Here is a 9,041-nt window from a genome sequence, read left to right as displayed (position 1 = left end):
TTTCTAATTGAAGGGGCTGTTGAAATGTCCGTTTTGATGCAAGGAGGGGCATAAAAGCTTTTAATTTTTAATCACTCTAGAAATCCGTTTCTGGAACCAACGAATTCGATAAACCTCTGATCCCCTTTTCTAAAGTTCCATTTTATTTAGTTCCGGGCCCATTGTTTCTCGTTTTCGGACAACACGCTTTTTATACATGGGGACATACGCCGCTTTTCATGGAATGGCACGGATTGTCACATTGAAGGGTTCCATGATAACCGCCGTATGACACATCTGCGGGTGTTTGTTAAATTCAAAAAATTTTTACTATTTTTTCATGTTTTAAATGTTGAATTCTGCTTAAGCCGGTGCTAGGGGGTGGACGGTAACTTGCACTTTCCAGCACCGTCCATGAACAGGCTCAATCAAACCGAGCCTGCAACATTTTCAATTTTGCCGTGTTGGGCTTTCTTTAGGGATTCTGTATTTATCTATTTTTAGTATTTGATGTAAAATTACAAAGTGCCTGCAGATGTGTCCATAAGCTTTTTCAAAACTTACGATGTTGCGCTTTCATCACCGATTGTTTGGGCCCCGAGTAAACAAAAGTGTGTATGTCCAATGCAAGAAAAAAATGGACAGAACTAAAAACAGTAATTTTGTTGTACTTTTTGAAAGAGACCAAGTGGTGTGAAATCTTCGTATAATGACAATTGTTAAAATACAAATTGAAAACCAGGCAATATAATTGTATTAAAATTATTATACTATACTAAAATTATAACACTGGAACTGCCAAATGAGCAATTGATAAACCTGGCTCAGCTAAAAACACAATAAATACGAGAATATATTAATTTGTCAATCACCTAGAATATTTAATTAGTTATGTAAATATCATATTTTAGCAATTAATTTTAAAATAGAGAAAATAAGAATCCCTTAAGAATGCCCAACACATCAAAAATTGAAAATGTTGCAGACTCGGTTTGGTTGAGCCTGTTCATGGACGAAACTGTAATGTGCAAACTACCGTCCACGCCCCCTAGCACCGGCTTAAGCAGAATTCAACATTTAAACATGAAATGGTAAAATTTTGAATTTAGAAACATCCGCAGATGTATTCATACGGCGGTTATCGTGGAACCTTTAATGTGGCACTTCCGTGCCATTCCATGAAAAGCGGCGTATGGTCCCCAAGTAATAAAAAGCGTGTGCCCTAAACGAGAAAACAATGGGCGGAACTAAATAAAATGGAATTTTGAAAGGGGGTCAGAGGTTATGAAGCCTGCATATCACAGATAAGACGTCATAGGACAAGTTAAAAAGCAGGCAACATATCCTCAGGGTGATTCAACATTATTCAAGAAGGAATATTAGTTAAAACTAAAAATACCACAAAATACCAAACACACTATTTGTATTCATTATTATGTGACTTAATGTTTAAATGTTAAAACACCTTTGTTAACAAGGATAAGCTCTAGCCATTTCTTGCAGGACACCCTTCCAGAGCAGTACCAATGATATAGGATGTTATCGAGATGTGTCGCTCTAGACAAATTCAATTGTTGTAAAAGACGTCATTTTTTTCGTGTACACTCTCTGCTGTAGATAACTTAGTTTTAATTTGTTACCAAGCATCGCATGCTTTGCTTTGTTTAATAGGAAAAGCAAAGTTTAAACCAGCATTATGTTTTAGTCATTTTATCTAGCATGCGCATTCGCAAATAAATGTTTACTTTTGCTTTTGCATTTATTAGCGCTATTTCGATTCAACTATCAGAAACATTTGTACTAACAATATTGTTCACAAATTATTATACAAAAGCAACGCATTGACTTCATCTAGTGAAGTTAAATGTTCGTGTTAATTGTATTATTACATAAATGCACACTTTTCCAAGGAAATGTAGTTATATTTGCTTCTTTGATTTGAATTAATGACGACTGAAAAAAATGTTGTCAGAAAGATAAACCTTAAACAATCACATTTCAGAATAAAAACAATTTCATTTTTAAAATTAAATATATATTTTTTCGCTTTCTTAAAATGATGTTTACATCATAGCATCTAATACCTAAAATCATATCGCTGAGATAACATTACTTCTTATTTCAAACATTTAAAGTGAATTACATATTCGTAAAGCCGTGCAATAGGGTATGTAAGTCTCGTCATGTGACTTGCGAGATTTCACGATATTTCGCACTTCCGGGTACAAACAAATATCAACAACATTGCTTATCTATATTGGGTAATACTTGTATGCCGGTGGGAAAGTAAAACTTACATGGAAAAGCAAATGATATGTGGAAATTGGCAGAGTTTTTTGTTTTGTAACGAAATGCAAATGGTTTTCATCTTGTGAAAAAGTATCAATGAAAGACAACTTCGTATAATCTTCAGGTGGGTGTGTCATTTCAAATTCAGTTTATCCCAATAAATGTTGTAATATTTTCATTTCCATGTAAATCTAATAAATTTGTTTTTTTGATACAACATCATTCGCATCTGACACCAGACTGGTGAATTTGATTTTATCATTTTCTATAGCGCTACCTGATTATCTCTCAGAAGTATATAATGTTTAGAAATTTCGGACAGCGCATATTTCGGATAAACGTTTCAATATGATTATCAGTGTGTTTTAGTTGAATATATTTTCTTCCAACTGAAAATATTATTTATTTATAATTATTATCTTTATAAAGCACAAACAGTCAAGCTGTATATAACCAATTTAAATTGTCATAAAATTCAATGAAATATTTTGCTCCTGTAGATATTTAGACAGTGGTGAGATGAAAGACGTCAGTATCCATTGTAAATACACATGCATGCTCTGCTGGTAAATCGTTTTGGTAAGAAATATATACTTAAAGCTACTTAAACTGCATTAATGAAAAATAAATATTATTGTATAACATATAATGTTCTCGTTTTTGTAAATAATTACAGTGTAGCTAAATAAACAAACAGTATGGCATATGTAGTTAATTCATGTTAAATATTGTTTAAAGTATTTTTCTCAAGTAAGTGGGTCATATTTTTTTAGTTAAATCATGTTCAGTAAATGGTTAAAAGAACTTAGTCACTATCACATTTTTTAAAGATCAGTTGTCAAAGCAAATCTACAAAACTAGGACACCAAAGAAGTGTTTCTTCCTTTTCAACATTATTTTCTATTCATGACAATATGAAAATGATTGAAATTTATAGCTGACCAATTATTATTGCTTTCAATTCATGATAAATTTTCTTTATATACAGGTATGTGATTTCATGGTTGATCTTGAGTACTTGTCATGGCTCTTGATTTATTTTGGAGTGTTCACCATCAGATTAGAAATCAAATAGTGATACCACCAGGCATAGTTGAAATGAAATGTCCATACACAGTCTTGGAGTACATAGTGGTAGAGACATGGCAGTCCATTACAGATTTTGACTGAATTAAAGCTTCTTAAAGCTCCATGTCTTGTGTAAACTGTCTGACTGAATGTTTGTATTCTAATAAAAACTAAGGTTGAAGACACTTCAAAGATATATGTCAGTGTAAAAATGTTAAACAAAATATCTGTCTTTGTTAGAAATAAATAACCTGTCTTTATTAGAAATAAATAACCTGTCATTTGTAACTTTGTATTAACTTAATTATTCAAAGATAATTTATCTTCTGCAAATGGCTGCCCAAAACAGTTTCAACCAGGCATCATGTAGTTTCAAAACAGTTAAGATAAATTTGTTATAAATAGACTTGTAAATTAACAGGAATGGTAAAAAGATAAATGTTCAGCATTAAAATGTTTCTATCTTGATTGAGTTTCATTTCATATTATCACCATGATCACTGCAATTGTAAAAGTAATGTAATCTTTAACCATTATTTAAATATCATAAAAATCATCTCAAAGAAAAACTTGTTTCTGAGGCAAGATGTGTAAAATTCCTTCCAGTTATAGCCTTTCACTGCTCTTAGAAAAGCCATGATTTGCATTGTACATGGCAGGTAGTAATACCAGAGTAAACAATATTAATGTAATTCATCAGTGTTGAGTATTCTGTAGCAAAACACTAGCTTGCTAGCCCTTGTAAGCCCAAGTCTCTCTCTTAATTGGAGAAGACTTGCAATTCTGCATTCCTTGAAGATTTTAGTATCAGAGGGGTAGTTATTACATACCATATACTTCTTTGGGTTTCAAATTACCTGTTTTATAATGTATTGAACCTTTTTGACCAAAAGTGAGTTATCTATACAATACATGCAAAACTTAGGGTTTGCACTTGATACAAAACAATTACATCACTGATACATTAATATACCCATTGGAACTGTTCCAAAATTGTCAATGTTTCAAAAAAAATAAAAAAGCACCACACAATGCTTTTAACTTCTGTCCATGTACATATGTGTAAATGTAGTCATTGAAGAGCTGTCAAGAACTTTTCATCAATATTATTTAGATAGTGTCTGTTTCGATTTCAGGACAGACAAAATTCAAATGACATTGCTGTTAGAGAATTAAAGTACACAGTGACACTTATTTGCAGATGAACTCTTATGATCAAGCACTGCTATAAATATATGCCAAATAGTAGAAACAAAAAACAGTTCATAAGTTTAATAAACTTTTATTTTTACACAATTTATAGTGCACTGCTTAGCATATATATCACACTGATTTTCCAGTGGAAGAAAAAATTCAGGAAAGCACTTGGGATTATTATTAGTTATTTGGACAATGTAACTTTACACTGTGAATGTCTACTGATACAAGAATAAGAATATTTCCTTTTACAAATGTAAAGACTTTGAAAATTAACATGAACAAATTATCATAGAGTTATAAATCATATTCTAATTGAAAAATGTTCAGCTTGATATCAAAGCTTTGATTGCAAATTTGTGAGCTTATCAATGATTACCTCACAATATTAGTAGTAGATGATAATTATATAATATGTTTGCTAATCTTTACTTCATAGTCATTTAATGTCCATAATGTCATATGACTATACTGTGATTCCATGAAAAAACCTTATCTCTGGTGTGTTAACAGCTTTGGTATATATAGATTATCTAGTTTTAATACTTAAAACTGCAATGACATGTGGATATTTTACTCTGTTTCTATCATTGTGACATTAACATGTTAACAAGATCATAGTGTCAAACACCATAAAATCATACTCTTTATACATTAAGATTTTTGTGCTGGATGTCATTCATCTTCTTCAGGAAAGTACATTTGACTATTCTCAGTGGCTTATATTAAACTAATATTTCACTGTAACTGTGTGTTCTCTGATATCATTCTCAAATTAAGGAACTGGAAGATGGTAGTTGCAATAAAGGTCTTCATGGACAAATCCTTTTTCATCTTTTCCCTTTTTATCTGCAGAATGAAAAATCAATAAATATGTTGTTACAAGTGTAAGACACTAGAAATGATATTTACATTACATTTAATAAGCTGGTCATGATTGACAGAAAAATTTCATATTTGAAGTAAATAAACATTAAAGATAAACAACAACACATAATATATAACAGTCAAAAATATTGATCTTCTTGAATGTGAAACATGACTATTTTTAATGTTTTATTTACTTATCAATTATCATGCAGTGAAATCCAAAAGTTATTAAATTATAATAATATATTTTGATAATTGTTTATCTTTCCGATCTCAACTAAAAATTAATCAATTATTTTACATGTATTTACCTTTGATGTATAGATATTTCAGGATCATAGGCAGTGCAAACAGTTGATTAATGGTCCATATTGAACAACTGTATATTCTATACTTGTCATATACCTCCTTGTCTTTACATCTGAAATGGTTTAATCAAAAATTATATTTTTTAATTCAATCATAATTTGCTAGGTACCATATTAACATGTATATATAATTGAAAAAGGAACAAGAATAAAATGGAAGGGAAAAAATATCCGAATTACTGTGCAATGTCCGAATTGTGTATAACTTTAATATACACTAGAATTAAAGTGTTTCTCCATTGTTTATTTCATAAGTTAAAATGGTTTGAATTAATTTCTCACATCAGTAGTTTTAAAACAATAATAAAAGCTAAACAACTAGAATTCACTACCTTGACAAAACATCCGAAACAATTGTCACTATCCGAAAATAAACTAGTTTTATTAAACTCTATAAATCCCTCGTTTTTCTGTCAGATAATTGACCTACCTGCATTTTTTGACCCGTGCTATCCATTCCTTCAAATCTGAAGAGGACCGAAACAAATTTAACTTCTATATCCCTCGAGTTCTTCGGGTTACCTATATGCGTAACGGTAAATAAGTCTGCCGATGTACCCGGAAGTGGTAAATCGAAAGTGAAAGTAAACGAGACTTACGGGCCCTATTCTTCGGTATATCAACCACTTTTGTATAAGTCGAAGTAGTACAAAAATGTTAATATATAAACAGAAAACATACCTTTAAATATGAGTTAATAATATCTTCTTAATCGGACAAATATATCATTGATTGCCGTATTAGCCCGGTACAAACTCATTCAAAATCAATAATCTTTATTTTTAAAAAGCTTAAGCGCAATAAATTGGACGTTAATTGTAGTTTTATTGGATGAACTTCACCCCACTAATAACATAATTAATGACAAGTGTTGTGTGAAGAACCATATTGTCAGACAATCAGTTTCTTAGAACATTCTAGCGTTGTTCCGATACTTCTTTTGTATCTAAGTTCAACAATGGGAAAACGTAAAATAAAATCAATGATAATCATTATTAACATAACTCATAATATAAAATAACAATTTCATCAGTATATCTATGTAATGATAAAAACAAATGATTAATAACTTCTTATCGTATATAATATGAAACATTAATAAAACAGTGTACACTTTGTTATGTTACTAATACGAAAAATTCAAATTTTCTGTAAGATTTTAATTATTTTGATTGAAATATATTTCAAAATATCTCCGGATGCAAAGTTTTTACAGAATAATGTTTTCTCTTCAAAACAAGCTCTATGATGTGTCCTTGTAGTATTTGAACATGAAATTAGCTTTTAGTTTAATTAGAGCATTAATACATTGATAAATGATTCTACCAAACCCTGAGCAATATAATAACACTATCACATCGCCACAGATAAAATGTGTTAGGATAGGCTAAGGCTATAAAATGGGGTTATAACATTTTATTTTATATTATTTCCCACGCTTCTTTATGGTAAAGAATGCTAATTTGTTATTGATATTTATTGAATTTGCTCTACAGTAACAGGGTTTTTATAGTATTAAAAAGTATTATAGAATTGTTATACCCTAATTTTTGTTTGTTTGTTTCATTTTTACGCCTTACCAACAGTATTTCAGTCATATAGGCGGGTAGTTTCCTAACCATCGTTCCTGGAGAGTTACACCAGTACTAGACAACCTTCCTCCGCGCTAAACTACCAAAGCATCTATTGGGGATCGAACCCACCCTAAAAATGCGGTTAGATGAGCAATAGAAAAACATATCACAGATAATTTGTGTTTTTGTTGTTGTTTTTTTAATATTCATAATCCTACATGTATAAAGAAGGTCAGTTGTCGAATGATGTGGTGTTTTAAAAAAATGTTTGTGTTTTTGTTGTGTTTTTATTCCAATACAAATTAATAATATGTTAATCTCAAAATCAAACCTATTAATATGTTTACGTGTCTCTATCCTTTTTTATACATGTATACAACAGCATATTAGCGGAAATGGGTTAACTTCATCTATAAACTAAAATAGTATGTCAAAGAATGTTATAATTTAGATGTATGATATCAATTAAATAATTTTATCTATTAAGATTCTATAAAAAAGTAAGCTAGTTCATAAAAAACACAAATAAAAGAAGCATTGTATTTGCAAATGAATGTACTTGACTCATATATGTTAATCTTGACATGCCATATATGCAATGCAGTTCGAATGACAAGAATGTGCTTTCTTATAAACAAATAACAAGGAACAAAATCATCAAAGCAATCGGTATCAAATATTCTTTCTTTCCACTCTAATCTAATATTGTCAAGATATCGAAAGGACATATCTGGAAATATTACTGTAAAACACTTATTATTCGCGAGAAATTTATTTTCGCTAATATTCGCGAGTTTTCTAAGACGCGAATTCATATTTCTCGCGAATATTTCACTTTGTCTATACACTTGTCCGAAAATAAACATTATCCGAAAATGCGTACACATGGATATATATCTGCGGGAAAGTATCGAAACCAGTTCTAGTTACATCATGTAGCTATTCAAGTGTTGCAGCATATACATATCGTACAGATTACTAGTATAAAATATTTACCTGTAACAATTTGGTATTATTGAGGAATTGGAAAAAAAATTCTTCGCTGCATATTACCTGTGTCAAGGAAGGTAACTGTGACTTGCACTAGAATTAAGTATAAACATATTAATGCTTCTCACAAAATTTTAATGGTATTTCTACAGATTGTTCTAATTGGTACAAATACTTTAGCACCTGCGAGTTGTTTGTAACATTTCTATTTATTGTATCCTATTGTATTGTACTACAGTTTAAGCCGGAGGGTAAACATAATCGTTTACTACAGGTTAGGCAAATTACAGTACCGTTTAATTGATTTTCGTCTGCTTGCCTTTGAATGGCTAATCAGTGAAACTTTAACACAGTGAACACATATCAAATAATTATCAAACTTTATTGTCATATTTTTAGACAGACGGTTTCACTTAACAAGAAGATTAGCAAGCTATCAGAAAAATCGATACAGCTATAAATGCATTCGACGCACAATAAACGACGCAAAGTTTAAGTGAACGGACAGGACAGAAAATATCCGAATGACATCGGGTTTCCGATTTCACATTTTTCGGGAAGACGCGAATTCATGTTGACGCGAAATAATTATTTTAGACATTTTGCCTCAGATTCGCGAAATAAGGTTCTCGCGAAAAATAAGTGTTTTACAATATATAAGTACTTAGATATGCTTACATTTTTCATCATTATCTTATACATGTAT

General features: G+C 30.6%; 1 long non-coding RNA gene across 1 annotated transcript; it reads right to left on the bottom strand.

The window, feature by feature from the left end:
• Positions 1-4,545: 4,545 nt before the first annotated feature.
• LOC132730845 (uncharacterized) lies at positions 4,546-6,394 on the bottom strand. The gene is made up of 3 exons (XR_009625806.1): positions 6,202-6,394; positions 5,715-5,824; positions 4,546-5,382 (listed from the first exon to the last, which is right to left on the bottom strand). It is a non-coding gene; the product is annotated as an uncharacterized LOC132730845 (long non-coding RNA).
• Positions 6,395-9,041: the final 2,647 nt, after the last annotated feature.

The sequence above is a fragment of the Ruditapes philippinarum genome, unplaced genomic scaffold (genome assembly GCF_026571515.1).
Source record: "Ruditapes philippinarum isolate M1 unplaced genomic scaffold, ASM2657151v2 ctg827_1_1_1_1, whole genome shotgun sequence".
NCBI classification, from domain to species: Eukaryota; Metazoa; Mollusca; class Bivalvia; order Venerida; family Veneridae; genus Ruditapes; species Ruditapes philippinarum.
This window is presented reverse-complemented; position numbering and strand designations above follow the sequence as displayed.